This window comes from Myxine glutinosa, unplaced genomic scaffold, assembly GCF_964187855.1.
Source record: "Myxine glutinosa unplaced genomic scaffold, kmMyxGlut1.1 SCAFFOLD_414, whole genome shotgun sequence".
Taxonomy (NCBI): domain Eukaryota; kingdom Metazoa; phylum Chordata; class Myxini; order Myxiniformes; family Myxinidae; genus Myxine; species Myxine glutinosa.
The window spans coordinates 250,001-268,807 of NW_027616516.1; the positions used below are offsets into that span (position 1 = coordinate 250,001).

General features: G+C 46.6%; 1 protein-coding gene across 5 annotated transcripts in view; it reads right to left on the reverse strand.

Annotated features, from left to right (window-relative positions):
• Positions 1 to 17,883, reverse strand: part of LOC144888979 (uncharacterized) — a 173,628-nt gene extending 155,745 nt beyond the window's left edge. For all 5 annotated transcript variants that reach the window (XR_013621504.1, XR_013621502.1, XR_013621503.1 and 2 more), the window contains exon 1: positions 17,839 to 17,883. The gene's annotated coding sequence lies outside the window, so the exon portion shown is untranslated. The remainder of the gene's footprint in view (positions 1 to 17,838) is intronic.
• Between the last annotated feature and the right edge of the window lie 924 nt (positions 17,884 to 18,807).

Genomic DNA, 18,807 nt, shown 5'->3' on the forward strand with positions numbered 1-18,807 from the left:
AGATGAAGGAGGTGAAGCAAAAATTAGAAGAAGTGGAAGAAGGGGTGAGCGAAATTAAGAAGCGACGGAGAGAGGATAAGAAAGAGATAAAGGAGGAAGTAAAATAATTGGTCCAAAGTCTGTGTTTGGATCGTGATGATGTGCTCATTAACCGGATGAGGGATTCGCAGGTGATGGAGGAGAAGCGAAGAGGAAGAGGACCCGGTGTAAGTGGTGACCAATATGGTCGTGCGTATGATGCGCCAGGGGATTTAAGAAGCTTGGGGGTCGAGATGGACCCGGGTGTTCGTGAGAGGCCGTTGGTGAAGTGTGCGACAGGTCTGGTGTGCGAAAAAGGAGGTGTGCGAGAAAGTCCGACTCTGGGGTGTGTGAGGAAAAAGTGCGTGCCAAGGAGTGAGGGTGCTGGCGAGAGTGAGTCGGTCGTAGCGTGTGTGCGAGGGAGCACATGGAAGCGCGGTGTGGTAAGTGTTACAGAGGGTGTGACGGGAGAGTGTGCACGGGAGTGTGCGCGAGAGGGGTGTGTGACGGACAGGTGCATGGGGAAAGAGTGCGCTGTCAAAGGTAAGGAAGAGTGTACACCTGTGGTGAGTGTTACAGAGGGTGTAACGGGAGAGTGTGCGCGAGAAAGGTATGTAACGGACGGGTGCATGAAGGGTGAGTGCGCTGTCAAGAATGAAGGTGAGAGTAGTACGAGTGACACGGAGCGTGAGTTGGTGGTGACAGGTGAGAAAGGAAGCACACCTGGAATGGTAGAGCGTGAGTGGGAATGCACGCTGGAATTGGTAGTGAGGCACGTGGTTGGGTGTGCGAGTGAGAGCACACCTGTGATTGTCACAGAGGAGGTGACCGAGAAGGGGGCGCGAAGAGGTGTGTTGGTGAGGTGTGCGAGCGACGAATGTGTGCCAAGGTGTTCGGTGGTCAGGTGTGTGACCAAGTCGGTGAGCGGAATGAGTGTACCTGGGTGTGTAAGGAAAGGTACGAGGAGCATGGAGACAGCTGGAGGTGTGAGCACGAAAGGGGTAGCGTATGCGTGTAAGCATGCAGGTGAGGAGGCATCGACGGTAACCGGGTTAGAGGTTAGAACGACTTATAGCCGAATCGGGCCCTCGGTGCGTGCCGGGCCTCACTTTGAACGGCCGCGTCCGGGCTCCACTAGGCGGAGCGGGCAGCTGGATAGGAAGGGTCGTCATGGCGACCACGTTTTGTTAAAACGTGCCGGCGGGTCGAGATCGGGACATTGGATGGCTCCACGCCGAGATGGTGCGTGGGATCTCGGCCCGGGTAAACCTCCTTCCCTGCACCGAGTGCCGGACGCGTCCAGCCGCTGGCACAAAACGACCCGCGTTCATTGCTCGGCTCTACGAAGCCGGGCTTTGGACAGGAATTGGCGCACCGAGAGGCATTAGTGAGGAGACTGTGTGATGAGGTTAGTGTTTTGGCCCCGAAATTAGAAAAACAAAATTTGATGATTGGCAAAGGATTGGCAGTAAAGATTGGCAGAGGATGGGTAGTGATTGGCAAATTTTTGATTTGTTGAAATTTGATGTGCAAAATTAGTAGTGAGCGATGGGCCCGGTGGGTAAGGTTGGCATCCCTGCCACCCTTCCCATGTGGGGCAAATGCGCAATAGATTATGGGGTTGATGGCAGTGGAAACTAGCCCGGGTGGGTTAGGATATATCGTGATAGGGATCTAGCGAGGATGACGTTAGGTAACGTTAAGGTTAGTTAGTGACTGATACCTGTAGTGGAGACGCAGGTAGTTTAGTATGGATGATAATGACGTGGGAGCGCAATAGTTTAAAGGGACGACTGGGAAGCGCAAGTTTCAGAGGGGAGGAGTTAGATGAGATGATGCTGTGTGAGAAGTGGAGCAGTGTGGAGCAGTGTGGAGCAGTGTATGAGTAATGAGTGTGGTGGATCAGCGCGAATGCGCTTGGGGAGAGAAGGGTGCAGGTGGCACCAGGTGTGAGAGCACAGGTGTGCAGGTACAGGTGTGTGGAGAGAGTTGGAGTAAGTGGTACGGAGTGGTGTGCATGGTGCGAAGGTGTGGATGGGGGAAGAGTGGACCCCTTTCACGGATACCCGGGGCGGGTAGTGTAAGTGTTAGGTAGAGGGTACAGGTAAATTGTGGTTGGATATTGGCATTTGTGGTGCGGGTGCAGACTGGTGTTGTGGATGGGTGCATTAGTGTCGTGGAAATGGCTGGGCGTGTAGCCTGTTAGTGTGTGTAGTTGGTTGGGCACTCCACCACTGTGAGGATGTCGGCCAGGTGAGGCCGCAGGTGGGCTCTGGGAGCCGGTAGTTGTGAGTGGGTGCCTGAGGATCCCGGGTGTGGATCGGGCAGCCCAGTGCCAGAGAGGGCACCGAGTGGGGAGAGTGCCAGAGGGCCTTCCCCAGGTAGTTAGGTTAGGGTAAGGAGCAGGTAAGCTCGGAGGCAACTGCAGTGGTGGAGGTGTGCAGGTGGGTAGACCTGCTGGGAGAGCTACACGTCGCGGCCCAGAAATTGTGCGAGGGCACCGAGTGTTGAATCGGGGGAGTGAGACCCCAAATTGGAGAGCACCACAGTTTGGCCAATGGGAATCGGTTTTTAGAACCCATAGTGTAAGTTGGCCAATGGATTGGCAGGGAAAGACCCCGGATAGTGTAAAGTTGTTAAAGTCATTTAGGAAATAGTTAGGATTGATGAACCTGTCGCACCATACGCAGCCACTTACCTGTGGTGATGATGGCTCCACACCTGTGTTTTCTTTGTTTTGTTGCAGGAAATGAAATTGCTGTGAGGATTTGTGAGACGCATCACGACGTGGATGAGACATTGGGGTGATTCCATCTCTCCCTCCTTAGGAGGGACTGATGATGAATTGGTGATGGCAAATTTTGATGTTCAGTTGGAGATGGCAAATTTTGATGAAAGTTGAAAATGGCAAATTTGATTGGTTAGGAGGGAGAGAAGACGAATTTGGTATATGGGAGGAACGGGGAAGACAGTAGGGATGTTTGTGGATTTGTAAAGTAGATGTTTATGGGTAGTGTTGTGTTTTGTTGATACAGTAAGGGGTAAGGGAGGGGCCATGTAGGTTACCTGGTGGGGGGGGGGCGTACGGTAGGAACGTACCTGTCTCACCTGGTTCCCATGTGCCCCCAGTGTGCATCATCTTACATTGCGTGCACTTTTGCGCCCTTACCACCTTGCTCACTTGTCTTGTTTTTGTCTCCCACCTCCGAGGATCTGGCTTTGGGGTAGAGAGAGAGGAGAGAGAGGTGCTGGCGACGCAGTTGTGGGCCTGCACTTTCGCTGCTTGCTGCTGGGATCAATACACCATATGGACCGCAATGTTTGTGGCCACCCACAATGGACCGCAGTTCTTATGCGGCCAAGCACCACCCGTGGATGGACCTATGGGTCAACGTGGCACCTATGCCAAACAGGTGAACCACTAATAGTTGGCCCCCTGAAGGCCACAATATAGAAATGGACGCGGTTGGCGCCTTTCTTTATTTCTAAGGAAGCCAGAAGGCCAAGTACTTCAAGAAGGCAAGACCAGCGGCAGAACATCGGCCGGCTGCGACACCACCGGTGATTTATAAACACTTTATTGGTGCACCGGATGGTGCTGACTGTGTGATGGGGTGGTGCTTTTGGTGCTGGGAAGGGGTGCTCTGCACATTATTAAAGGCCGTAGGCCACAGAGCACTCGTGGGTTGGTGTATCGATGCTAGCATGCGTGCTCTCTCTATGCATAACATCTGCATGTGTTCCTCCAAAAACAGGTCCTGGATCGTAGTGTAAATATCAGCGTAGTCTTGTAAATAATGCTCCCTACCGGCTGTATGTTTAGTTTGCGAATTCTTTCCGCGATTCGGTTATCCTGTGGGTGTGTTTCTGTGAGGAGAAGGGTGCAACGTCGCAGGGGGACATATTTACTCATTTGTGAATATCTGTAAAACTGTCGCACTCAGGGTAGAGTTAATAGTAGAGGGAACTACATCTGAGTGCCACACTAAAATAGGTAAAAATTTATCGGGTCGGGACGCCCCGAGGGTAGAGAAGGGTGCAATGTTGCGAATATGGAAATTGGCCTCCATATCCACTTGTAAATATTCCCCTATTTCCCCGATACTCCCCAACTCTCCCTTACCCCATTCCCTAGTCCCATTGTCTGTAAACAACACCCAGTAGAGCCGATCTTCCCCTTCATTCCCCCATTAAATGTCGTGCCCAGGTCCACCGCAGCTCACGTAGACAACTATAGGACATCTTGCTAGTTATTCTTAGTCTATGTCAGTTAAGGACTTGTTTCCATTAATCTTGACTCTTCGTTGCACCAGAATGTGATTATATGGCACCAGTAGTGAGTTTAGGACCTTCCCATACCTCCCCGCATCTCTTCCCCATGAAGAAGCGCCAACTACAACAACAACAACAACTACAACCGCAGAGGGGGGCGGCGCGGGGAGTGGGCGTCCTCCCTCCGGCTCGGTTAGCCGCCATGGCCCATGTGCTCCAGGTTACGGGGTTACCACGAAGGGGCTGGCCGTCAGTCCCTCGTCAGTAGGCGGAGCCCGGTAACCCCCCTCCCGCACCCAATGAGAAGCCATGGGCCGATGCCATATGGGGCGGAGCTAACGAGCGAGGGCGTGACTCCCCGCCGGATATACCAAGGGACTCACCGGAAGTGAGACGAGATGCGCCTCAGCCACGAACAAAGGAACCCGACGCCACCTCGAGCGCTGAATACCTCCCCGCATCTCCGGACCGAACCGAGCTGATTCTGTCCCTGAGCCCAGGTGCACCTGGAGCGATCGCTACCCCGCTTTCCTTGCCATCAAACCCCGTGTGAGTCAGTTGTTGTCCTGTTTATCTGTCGTCTGTCGCGGCTATTAATATAAGAGTGTGTTTAAGTGCCCACCTTCCTATGTTTACCTCTCATCCCTGTAATCTGACCTTCCGCCATAATAGAACCTCCTCCGGAGGCCTTTGAGAACCGTATCCCTGGTGTCGTGTCATATTAATCCCAGCCGTGTGTCTTTTCCTTCATTGACCTAGCAGATCGCGATTAGTCAAAGTCCGGGTACAATCGGGTAGCCTGTTGCAGACGTGGTCATACCAAACCGCTCGGTAAATAACATCCAAGACCGCGTCCGTAACAATATATATATATATATATATATATATATATATATATATATATATATATATATATATATATATATATATATATATTGATACGGTTTTGAGATGTGTACAGTGAGCTCAATAAATGTTAAAGGTTTGCCCCCCATAGTTAGTCACTCGAGCAACATGTAGGCCCATTTGTAGTCTAGTTATGTCTTAGTATATGTGAGAATAGGCCATTTCCTCTGTTAGGTCTGCGTTGTGTAAAGACAGGAGGATAGGCCCTACTTCTACAAACCATTCTACGTCCATAGTCTCGATCCATTGCGGCTAAAAAGCCCTGGTTGTGTTGGGCGTGAGTTAACACGAGGTAGGCCTCGGAAGGTGGAAGAGGGTTGAGGTTGGGAACGGCAGCAGTGGGGACGGTAAGTGGGAGCCACCAATGAGAGCTCAACGGTGATGGCGTCGGCGTTGTGTCAGAGGGCGTGGTGAGAAGAGTCTGGTGAGTTCCAGAAGGTTCGCGAGGCGGGCCGATATAACCCGATGCGCAAAGCCCTCGAAAGGACTTGCAGAGGGAGGGCAGAGGACTCGCAGAGGCGTTTGGGTTGTGAACGAGTTGCATGAGAAAGCCCTCGAAAGGACTCGCTAAAGGACTCGCAGAGGCGCTTGGGTTGTGAACGAGTTGCATGAGAAAGCCCTCGTAAAGGACTTGCCCGGGGAAGAGGACTTGCAGAGGAGAGGACTCGCAGAGGGACGTCAAAGGACTTGGAGAGGATAAGCGCGTTGAGAGGACTTGCATCACTAGCACTGTATGAACTTGATTATCGCGAGAGATACGCGGGCGCAACCAGGGCGTTTATAACTTGCGAGTGAACGAAGCTGCGCGTTTCAGCCAACCGCCCTTCACGATAAAAGCCGTCCCGCTCTGCCGTAAAAGCCCTCCCTACCGTTTGCCCCGAGATATCACCTTTGCTCGAGAGACACGGTGCGTGCCCCTCCCTTCGCCGAGGACCATTTTCGCGGAAGTGCCGGTAGGGCGGGCCATACTTTTTTTTTTGTAAATCAATCGAGAGGGGTGTTCATATTATGTATTTTGGTGTGTGGAACACAAATCTGAGGTTTTAAAAATTCTGATAACCCTAACCTACATCAATTTGCAGTTGATTATTATTAAATTTTTGATTATTTTTCTATTCTTCTGGAAAAAAGAGACGTTTTTTATTTTGAAGTTAGGGCTTTTATTTTGGTAACTTCCTGTTGGGACGGCAGTTGTAGCCATCGTGTTGCTGAAAGCTCGATGGTGAGGAGGTTGGCAATCCTTATCCATCCGTCTTCTCTTCTCTTCTTATGGCATTGCCAGTAAGTACGTTTTTGATTAGGAACCTGAGGAACAAATAGATAATAATTTTAGATGTAAATTACCTTGTTTTATATTATATTTGTTAATTGATTTGTGTACTTACCTATTGCTAGCCTGAGTTACATGTGAAGGAAAATAGTGACCTGTGAAGTGAATATTTTGACGGTTTTCTGTAATACCTGTGTAATACCTTAATATCTGTCTGTAGTGGATACTTACCTGTGTATTATTGTTTTTATTTCAGTGTGAACTACTAAAAATGGCTCAAGTCAGAACAAGGATGAAATCAAGTGCTCATTTAAGTAATCTTGTTGGCACTGGGCAGGAGCTGTTGGTGTCTGAACTGCCAACTGTGAGGGATATCCTGAGGTCTGGCATCTACTTGAGGGAGCAAAGTGAAGATGACAGGAGGAACTACCCAATGGACCAGCTCATGTCTGACATCTACCCTGGTCTGATTTGTCAGTGGAGCAAAGCTAATGCTCTTTTCAAGCCTCCTGTTATCAATGAAAAGGTGACCATCATGTCCAAGCTCAAGGAGGTCTGGAATCAGGCAGTGAAGTTTTCTCTTGGGAAGGGCAAACTTGATGCCAAAGAGAGGTTCATTGTCAAGTTAGACAAGTTATTTGATATTTTGACTTGCAAGTGTCAGATTACCAGTTGTGAGGGGGGAGGCTGTGAGGGCTGTGTGATCCAAGCCCACATTAACTGGTCCTGCAGCAGAGAGAAAATGATTCCTGTGAAAGATCTTGCCTACATCAAGGGACAGAAAGAGATGGTTCGAAGTAAAGGACCCCACCAAATGGGGAGCCCTGATCTGCCAGAGCACAAGAGACAGGTGAGGACATTGGAAAGGCAGGAAAAGAAAAAGAATGCAGAGAAAAGGAGAAGGAGCAAGGAGGAAAATGCTGCAGCAGCAGAGAAGGCAGCCAGGAAGGATGTTGAGAGATTTTTGTCAGATGGTGATGAGGATCTGGAATTGGAGAGAAGTGGTGCTGAAGATGAGTTTGTCACTGAAGTTGAGCTCTTCCCTGAAACTGACACTGAGCCTGCAGCTTCAGCAAAGGTCCAGAAAAACTATGATGAGATTCCAAACATTGCCCTTGCTAGTGTAAGGTATGGCATAGGGCTGAGGCCAACTGCAGTGATAGCAACTGCAGCTCTGATTGATGCAGGAATCATCACAGAAGACAATACAAGTAAAGTGATTGATAAGAACAAGGTCAATAGAGCACAGGAGAAGTTGATGACAGAGCTGGGGGAAGAGTTTCATGAGAAGTGCAGGGAGAAGGGGGGGATCTCCTGCATCCTCTTTGATGGGTGGATTGACCTGACCAATGTGATGATGGAAGCTGAGGGCAGTGACCAATCTTTTCCTGCAAAGATCAAGGAAGAACACTATAGTGTTAGTGAGCCTGGTAGCTAATATCTGTTCCACTTTACCCCAGAGAAAGCAACTAAAGAGGAGTCACATGCGGAGCAGATTGCTAAGGTCCTGTTTGCCTGGCTGAAAGAGAGGGGTTTTGATAAGACCTTGTGGGCCATTGGAGGAGACTCAACAAATGTCAACACTGGTGTGAAAGCTGGAGTAATGCGGAGGCTGAAGCTGCACCTGGGGAGAAAGCTGGTCGGGTTGGTGTGCAACCTGCACACTGGTGAACTTCCCCTGCGCCATCTCATTGTTCACCTTGATGGCCATACTCTGTCAGACAACACATTTTCCGAGCCAATAGGAAAGCTCCTTGCTTCTGCTACAGACTTGGATATCAATACAAACTTCACCCGGATCTTTGTTGGCCCTCCACTGATCAAGCTGTCTGACAAGGCCATTGAAGATCTCTCAACTGATCAACACTATGGCTATAAAATTGTCTGTGCAATCAGGGATGGAGTGCTTCCTGCAAGTCTGGCTCTGTTGGAGATTGGACCACTGTACCATGGATGGGAGGAAGGGTAAGACGACTAAAGACGAGATGGGATAAATCTGTGCATGAGAGAGAGCAGTTTGCTTTGGAAGAATTCCCAGGAAGAATTGATGTCAGAGGCAGTAGAGATGGGAGACCAGTCCAGATGATTGATGGCTGCTTGCAGCCCGTGCCAGTCAGCCTGAGTGAAATGCCAGACTCGTCGATGCTGAGAAGGCTGTCTGAGAATGGCCAGAGAGATGACCACATTAACAAGCAAATGATCAGAAGAACTGATTGGAGCAGAAGAAGAGCAGCAGACATTTGCAGGGAAGTTAGTCATAACCAAGTCCAGAAGAGAAAATACTCCATTGACTGAGATCCGGGTCGGGAAATTGACAGATTGTGTCAGTCCTAATGAGTCACAGGTGGGAGTGGAGAGGAAGCCGTAGCCAGAGGTACTCCTGCGGTGGGTGGGGTGGAGAGAGGGCAGTGCAATGAGAGTGAGGAAGAGAGTTTTTGATAAAGATAGCAACCCCACCACCAGGACGAGGATCAGGTCTATCATACTGGAGGAGGGTGTAACCAGGAAGAGATATTAAGGAATCAGAGACATCTTGAAGGAGGAAAGTTTCTGTTAAGCAGATCAAGTCTGGATTGTCAGAAGCAACCTGAATGGAGAGATCAATCAGGTTTGAGCGAAGGCCCGGGATGTTTGAGGTCCAGATCGTTAATGAGGAGAGAGCGGGAGCATCGGGTGCAGGGGAGGGGAGGGAGGGGTAGGGTCAGATTAAGGATGAGAGGGGGAGGTAGGAAGAGCAGTTGATGGTGTGTCGGAGAATACAGAAGACTTCCAAGAAAGGGAAGGATGAGGAGGACATAGGGTTTGATGGTGATGGGATGAGGCACAGTGAGGGGTTCTTTGAGGAGAGGCAGAGGAAAGTAGAAGGTTGGGGGAGGTGGAGGTATGAGATAGAAGGGAGATTAAGTGGGGAGGAGGCAGCTTTGAGAAGGATGTGGGAAGGGGGAGAATTGCAGAGGGATGGTAGGGGGGGGGGAGATTTGAAGGGGAGGGGTTTGGGGGAGTTTTGAAGGGGAGGGGTTTGGGGGAGTTTTGAAGGGGAGGGGTTAGGGGGAGTTTAGGAGGGGAGGGGCAAGGGTGGAGTTTAGGATGGGAGGGGCAAGGGTGGAGTTTAGGATGGGAGGAGCAAGGGGGGAGATTTGGAGGGGAGGGGCAAGGGGGGAGTTTAGAAAGTGGATGATTAATGAAAGACGAACATTTATAACAAATTGGGTTTATTGTGATTTTCAAGTTAGCGATCCATTTAAGAACGATGGAGGAGGGGTGGAATGAATGTGAATTTAGAGCATGTAGTGATTTAGAATTATGAGAGATTGAATTATTTTTTGAAGTGGAATGAGTTTGAGAGGAAATTGAAAAGAGCCTTTTAAGTAGGAAGAAAAAGTGCATGTTGTAATATACCACTGAATAAAACACTGCAGGGGAAAGTTTAAACATATTTAAACAGAACCGTGAAGAAGAATCTAATATTCACAAAAAAAACAACGGGGAGAGGGAGCCCTGAGGGACAACCACGAGTCACGTGAACAGGGCAAAGGGTGTCAGCAAAAGGAACAGGGCAAAACAGATCTGGGGAATGGCGTGAAAATGGGGGTGAAAACACCTGGTCGAAGAACGAACGAACGAAAAGAAGAAAGAAGGAAATGTATTATTTTTTATATATATTTTTTTTTAGTTAAGAATTTAAACAAGGAAGTATGGGGTGAAAAGACTGGGAAAAACTGTGAGAACGAGAGTAGAAGGACCACAATCGACCACTGAGAGAAAACAAGCCTCAAGGTCGGAAGCTTCAAGACTAGGCTGAAAAATCACGTGGCACGAAATACTCGACTATTATATACAGGAATGAAAGATTAACACCGATAATCTTCCAAGGGACGCACTATAGGTACACACACGTAAGATAAATACAGTTTCGACAAAAATACAATTGTGAACAATTACATAAGTTCGAGCGTGCGTGAAGATTGGGACAGCTTCGAAAAACCAAACTTGTAGGCAAAAGGAGACCAAGTCTCTTATGGACAAAAGGAGACCAAGTCTCTTACAAACAAAAGGAGACCAAGTCTCTTATGGACAAAAGGAGACCAAGTCTCTTATAGACAAAAGGAGACCAAGTCTCTTATAGACAAAAGGAGACCAAGTCGCTTTTAGACAAAAGGAGACCAAGTCTCTTATAGACTTGGTCCCTAATGAGCTATTATACTTGGGAAAAAAAATCAGTCTGTTTAAACATAAAGATACAGGTTTTTATTTTAAAAGTTTGTCTATCTTTATGAATTGGATGAAGATGATGTTTAATGTATGGTAACAGGAACCATTTAAGATTTTAGAATAAAGCATGATGGACACGGAAGGAGCACAATAATAACAACAATAACAACAATAACAACAACAGCAGCAACAACAACAACAACAACTCTGCCATGAAAGGTCCGGTTTTTGCGTGTTTCACTGTATTTTTCATCCTCATTGAGATTTACAGATAGAAATGCCACGTGGTTGTGAAGTGCAACATGATGTCTTTGATTAAAACCATCAGTAAAGCGATTGGGAGCCGGTAGATATGCATGGCTAGAGTTATTGGAAACGTCTATGTTACACAACTGGACCTTCAAGATGCTCTAGCTGATGTGGGTGGCCCCTCTTTGTGGGTGGCCGCCAGTAGCTGCTGGCTCCATGGGCACCTAACGGAGGCTCTGTTTGTGTCCCAAAAATGCGCCGGGAGCTTCATGCTCACGGTAGTCCCTGCATCCACCTGCGCAAGAAAACGCTCCAGCAATGGCACCGAAACCGCTCGTCCAAAACGCCCAGGTGCGAAGCAAGCAGCCAACTGGCCCTTCCTCGCTTCCACCACCAAGCGAGACGCGGCTCTCTCCTCCCCCAAAAAGCACCGAGTCGAACAACACCCCCTCCTTCAACAGGGCAAAGCTCCACAAAGCTCCGAATGTTCCTTTCACAAGTGCACATAAAAAACGTGACTGCCCTCCACGAAGCCAGCACCAGAGAGAGACTTTTTGACTTTGTGTCCTTTTATTATAAAAGTATAAAACCAAAAGTATTCCAACTCCACTTTACATACAAATCACAACCTCATTTCCAATGCATTTGCACAAAACAACCCCATGCCCCATAACTCTTCAAACACAAGAAGGTTCCCCATGTTTACATGATAAGCATGTTCGAGCTTTACACGTGTTGGCACCATCCCTATGAAACAAAAAAGTGCATTTTCATTTTTTCCAATACCTAATCTGGCTTTTCTGGTTTTATAAATTGCAAGCTTAGCAATTCCAAGCAAAAAATTCAAAAGCAAAATCAGAGTTTTTCCTAGTATTACATGCAAGTCCATAAACAAAGATTGTAACAGAAAAAACAATTTTGAATTTACAAAAGATTCGGCTCAGATACAGAAACAGAGATGACAATCTCTTGCACTCAATAAACACATGATACAAATGTTCAACATTACCACAAAAAGGACATAAATTAGACACAGCAGGGTTAAACTTCTGAACTAACACCTGTGTGGCCAGGGCATGATGGACCAGTCTCCAATTTAGGTCTCCTGTACGTCCGACAGTAGGACACCTGTACATTTCATCCCAATTTGGAGTGAGAAATGCTCCTGCAGGTAAAAGCTCTTTCCACTTGTTTCTTAAGGGTTCCACACAGCCCGGTAAGCACACCTCCAGACAAATTCTGTACATTGCCCTTTTTCCCATGATGTGGAACACACCGGATTCTTCGCTGTTCGAGGAAAACACACCATGTTGTTCCTGGGCAGTGACTGAGAGTTCAGGGAAGGTTAAACGAAAATCTACTTCCTCATTTACCCCATTCCACCCAATATTTAAATCTAAAAGAGTCTGGGATACAATCTTTATGACCCTGCTCACTATTCTAATTGAACGCAAGCCAATTTTTCCAGAAACAGCGCTGGCAAACAACCATCACTTCAAGGATAGCTCCATAAGATCTCGCACTTTATCAATCCCATTGTTCGTAAAATTATCCATAAAAGCTCGGCTGGTAGATATTTCAGCGAATAATGAGTTTTGGAACAATGGCTCATGCACAAACTTCCTGGGATCATAAGAGATCTCCAATCCCTGCACTCCTAGAGCTTGCCAGGCATTCAGGGGAGACCGATGAAATGCAGGGAGCCAAGCTCTATCGACCTGCTTCAAGTCCATAAAGAAAAGTTCCCGGTCATAGTCCATTCCACCTGCTTGCCTGAGCAAGGTATTCGAGAGAGAGGACGCCAGGGCACAACCTCGCTGTACAGCAGACGTTTTATTGTCATTCGCCGAAAAGCCATTATTCGACTAGGGATGTGCACCAGGTTTTGGCCACCTGAATTACGTGGTTTGCACAACACATCTAGCTTAAGCCAGTGGTGGCCTCCCCAGAAGAAGTCAACTAGACCCCTCTGAATGTTGGTGATCCGAGCTTGAGGTGGCTGGAGTGCTATGATCTTATGCCATACGATTGGAAGCACCAGGTTGTTTATTAATCGTTACCCGTGCCTTAAGTGACAAGATATGGAGCATCCCTTTCCACTTTGTGATAGTTTCTGCTTAATGTTATCTTGGAAACCATCCCAGTTTTTCTTCATATAGCTTGTAGTTCCCAAATGGATGCCCAAGTATTTAAACCCATACGTTTTCCATAACATTCCTCCTGGAAGAGTTGGGGGGACCATATGTGAAGCCTGTGATGCAGATAGGGTATCTGGGTACAGAGAAAGAGCTACGCTCTTGTTCCAATTTACTCTTGCGGATGAAGCAAGTTCAAATTTGGCAAAACACTGGGATAGCTCAAAAACATCTTCCTGGTTTTTAACCACAGCACACAGGTCGTCTGCATATGCTGACTTAACAATTTTGGAATTGTTTGACAAGGACAAACCAGATAAGGTGGTACAAAGGAGAGCCAGTAAGGGTTCGATGGACAGTGTGTACAACACGTCTGACAGAGGACAGCCCTGACGGATGCCACGCTGAAAGGGGAAAGGATGACACACACTGTTATTTACTTTTAGCAGGCATTATACTGTTACGGTTTTTGCGTGACCCTCCTGTCCTTACCAAGGGGAGATTAAACCCCTTGTCCTCTTTGGGTCGTCGCAACCGTGAGACTTGAATCGCCCCTCCCAGGCAGATGCAGGGTAGGGTTCCGGGACAATTCTCGCACGTACCTATAAGTACCTACGCCACTGCGAAAGCGGGGATCAAGCCTCGCACAAACCACGCGTAATTTGAGTACGTCCGAGCAGATGGCATACCACGTGGTCCGTGCAGTTATCTGGTATTGGAACCCGATTCGAGCGGTTTTATTCGTACCACACATAGTCAATAGATGGAAGGGACGAGACGGTCGAATGAAAGGAAGAAGACAGGTTTAATAATTTATTATTTACACAAGGATTGGTAGAAGCAGAAGGGACACAGGGCAGAACTTAAGCAGTCTTAGCTTATTCCCCAGACACGGGCCCGATCACACTCACAGGGGGAAATGAAGAAAGGATGGTGTTCATGCACTGAATGCGCCGGCTTGGTCGTCCAGGAACAGCTTCGCCCGGCGTGGCCCTCCCCGGGCACAGCACGTCCCTCAATGAAGGCAAGCAGGCGGCGGGAGGGATCCTTGCAGCGCATCTCTCGAACAAAGGCAGAGCAGGCAGGCGGGAAAATATGCGCGTCACTCACCCAGCTCGGCGGTTCCTGACAGCCCTATTAATCAACAGCGCGCTCTCACTCGCGTAACTCAATAGAGAGGATCCGCCTCGAGCTCAACCAAGCAATTAACGTGTTCAAACGCCTCTTCCCTCAAAACCCGTTTCGCTTCTTTCAGCGCACCTCTCCTCAGAACTTGTTCACTTGTCAAGCGCCTCTCCCATAACTACTGGTTCAAGCGCCTCTCTCATAACTTGTTCAAGCGCCTCTCTCCCCAGAACTTGTTCACTTCTCAAGCGCCTCTGCCCAGCTGGGGTGGGGGCTTTGCGCAAGGGGTTTTATTGCCACGCCCTTAGTCCGCATCAAATGTTCTAACCACGCCTTTTGACGCAGTGCTAAGCCACTCCCTTCGGGCCCTGATTGGCGGCTCGCGCTTACCGTCGGCTTCTCCTCCGCCTTCCTTCGGTCTTGCCTTGACTTGTCAGGCCCGCCTCGTGTTAATTTGCGCCAAAAACTACAGTATCGGGGCGGCATAAGCAATGGAAGGACCTCACTCTCATTATTCTACTCATCGCAAAACTAACACAGGAAAAGGACTATGCTTACATTTACTAAGACATAACTGAACTATCGCGAGGCTACGTGTTGTAGTGTGACTAAACTATGAGGGGGAAATTAACCTTTATTGCAAAAACTCAAAACCGCAACAATACATTGTTGTATAAAAGTTTTATTCAGGAAATGAATTTTTCTCCAAATCCTGCTCTAGTAAGAACTGCAAACAAAAATGAGTGATCCACACTGTCAAAAGCTTTCTCCTGATCAAGAAGTAATAACCAAAAACCATGAGACGCAGTTTGACTGATAGTAATCAAGTCTCTAACCAAGAAAATACTGGTCATACATGGATCTTTCAGGTATGCAATACGTTTGGTCAATCCCAACTAAGAAAGAGATGACATTTTTAAGACGTATTGCAAGCATTTTTGACACAATCTTATAGTCAGTATTTAACAATGACACAGGCCGCCAGTTTGTAATCTTCTGCAAATCCCCTTTCTTGGGAAGAAGGCATAAGACAGCTCTTCTGCAGCTCAGGGGCAATTCCCCCTGATTTAGGCTCTAATGATGAACAGTGTGATTGGGAAACACACTTTAATGTGCTATTAAAAGATGAACAGCGGGATTGGGAATCACACATTTAATGCGCTATTAAAAGATGAACAGTACGATTGGGAAACATATTTAATGCGCTATTAAATGATGAACAGTGCGATTGGAAAACACTTTAATGTGCTATTAAAAGATGAACAGCGGGATTGGGAAACACATTTAATGCGCTATTAAATGATGACAGTGCGATTGGGAAACACACATTTAATGCGCTATTAAATGATGAAGAGTGTGATTGGGAAACACACTTTATTGCGCTATTAAAAGATGAACAGCAGGATTGGGAAACACACATTTGATACGCTATTAAAATATGAACAGTTTGATTGGGAAACACATTTAATGTGCTATTAAAAGATGAACAATGTGATTGGGAAACACATTTGATGCGCTATTAAAAGATGAACAGTGCGATTGGGAAACACACATTTAATGTGCTTTTAAATGATGAATAGTGTGATTGGGAAACACATTTAATGCGCTATTAAAAGATGAACAGCGCAATTGGGAAACACATTTAATGTGCTATTAAATGATGAACAGTGGGATTGGGAAACACATTTAATGTGTTATTAAATGATGAACAGCGGGATTGGGAAACAATTTTTTTTAGCTCTTTCACGATTTTTAGCTCTTTCACGAGCCTCGATCTTGTATACAAAAAAAACAAAAAACAAACAAAAAAAACACACATTTAATGCGCTATTAAAAGATGAACAGTGGGATTGGGAAACTCACATTTAATGTGCTATTAAATGATGATAGTGCGATTTGGAAGCACACATTTAATATCTGCATCAAATAACACAGCATATAACTTACAGACTTGGCATTTAATATGGAATATTTTTTTTGTGGGGGTGAACTTACTTTTCAAGATGACTTAGAACCAAAAGTTCATTGGAATTATGTTGAAATTATTCTAGATTTTGTTAATGTGACCTTTAAAAGAAACAAAAACCACATTTTACATTTCAAAGCAAATAAATGGATCCTTGAAAGTGATGCAAACTGATATCGAACTCAATTCATGGACAGTACTGTGTTAAACTTCTGTGCGTTTTCCAGAAGTATCTCTTTATTTTGCACATTCGTCAAAAAAATTTTTTAACAAAAGGTAAATTACGACTGGGATTACGGACAGTAAAATTACAGTTCAGTACTTTGTGTAACGCCCACGAGCATTCAGGAGAGCACGTACACGTTGAGGCATGCTGTTCACGAGATTTGCCAAGGTTTGGACAGGAATCGCTTGCCATGCAGTTACAATAGCCTGCTGCAATTCACGCACAGAGGCAGGCTGCTTGTCCAAGTTGTCGATTTGACGCGTTAATTCTGCCCACAAGTTCTCTATCGGATTCATATCCGGGGACATGGCAGGCCACTCCATATGCTCTACACCATGGTCAACAAGAAAGTGTTGGATCTTGCGAGCACGATGAGGCCGTGCATTGTCATCTTGGAAGACAAAGTTTCCTCGAAAGGCTGCACGAACAAATGGAAGCAATGTTTCTTCCAGAATTGCCCTGTGCTTGAACTGGTTCAGGTTTCCATTCAGAACAACCAGGTCAGTTTTGCCCCCTGCATGAAAAGCAGCCCAAACGGTCACCCCACCACCTCCAGCTTGGACTATTGGCACTATACAATCTTCGTTGTCGGCTTCATGCACTTGTCTGCGCACTCGGACGTGGACATATTGAAGATAGACCAGAAATATAGACTTGTCACTGAAGATCACGTGATTCCAGTGTCCTGGCTGCCATTGACGGTGCTCTCTGGCCCACTGCAATCGGCGCTGGCGGTGTTGTCTGGTCAGTCGTGGCTTTCTCAGGGGACTCCTGGCACGATAGCCTGCTTGAACCAGTCGTTGGTCGACTAGCCTTCTGGATACAGGCACATTTGTCAGTTGCTGCCACTCAGCCCTAAGCCGATTAGCTGACCTGGTACGGCCATTGCGGACTAACCGGTGCAGCTGGCGATCATCCCTCCTTGTGGTTCTGCAGGTACGTCCTGACCTCGGTATTGGAGTAGGGACACCCCTCTGAGCATTTCGTTTCAGGATCTTTGACACCTGACCTTGAGTGATGCCATACTGCCGAGCAATAGCACGCTGTTTCATGCCGGAATTTCGTAAAGCCACCACTAAATGACAAACAGCATTGTCGAGTTGACGGACCATCTCCAGGGGAAGTGGCAATAACTTTTGTAGACGTGCAGCAGTTGTTTTCCACTAATACTGAACGGAACAACCCTTATATACCCGATTGTGAAGCCAATCGTCAAATGTACCTGTCCGTACATTTTGTCACGCCACCTGTGATATAATCCTGTTATTGACTTCTTGCTGCGACAGACAATCAGTGACATGGTTCTTTTAACAAAGAAATCACCAAAGCATAAAAGAAACTCACCAGATTGATATGCCGAGTTCAGAAAGTAAACCCAAGTCAAGAAAAAAAATATATTCCATATTAAATGCCAAGTCTGTATGATCGAAAATCCGAAGGGGGTGGGGAGCGTGTGTACCTGGGTTTCTAAGCTGTCCAGCCTGGGTTCCAATCCCGACCCAGCTGTAAAAGAAGAGAGGAGAGACATGGGAGTGGGGGAGGCAGAGAGATGAGGGGGATACATTTGCTAGCTTTTCCCAGATGGGTACTCTTCCTAGTCTTCTACTACGGTATATAATAAAGCCGTTTGTCTGTCTGTGTCTGTGTGTCTATGTGTCGCCATTTTTCTCAGAGATGGCTGAACAGATATTCGTCAAACTTTCAGAGGTTCATTAGTGAGTGCCTGGGGGTGTTTCTAGGCAAAAATAAAAAAATAAAAAAAATTGAAAAAAAGGTTCGTTTGTTTGGATTTTTAAAAAATCGCTCTATAGTGCCTCAGCCTTTTTGATTAATGACAGTTATAATTATACATAAGTACACATTCCCATCAATAAATACAAAACAATTCGCAAATATTTGAACACAAATGAATCAAACAATTCCGGAAGTGTACGAAGTTGGTGGGGAGACATGTTCTTCTTCTTCTTCTTAGTTTATAGGTTGTTATTTACAATATTACAATATTTAATATTACTGATTTGACATTTGTGATGGATTCTGATTTGGATGTAATTGATTTTCCATCATATTTTCCCTCATTTCAAATATGTTAATGTTTATTTTTCGCCTGAGCAACGCCAGAAACTCCAGCTATAAACACTTTTATACTTTACTCGGGGTACAAATACAAAAACTACTTTGTCTGGGGGGTAACATAGGCTATGTGGCCGCAGCCTCATTCGGGGGTGTGGGGGATTGGGAGAGGGGCGTGAATTATCGATGTAAATGTGCACAGTGTTTCGCCACCTAGTGATGGTGGCAGATGGTGTTACAATTTCCCTTTATTGTTTATTTACTTGTTTGATTAGTTTATTGTTCTTGATTTATTTGGTTTTGATAATGGATTTGATTATGGTCTTTTTTTTTCTCCATTTTTTGTTAATAAAAA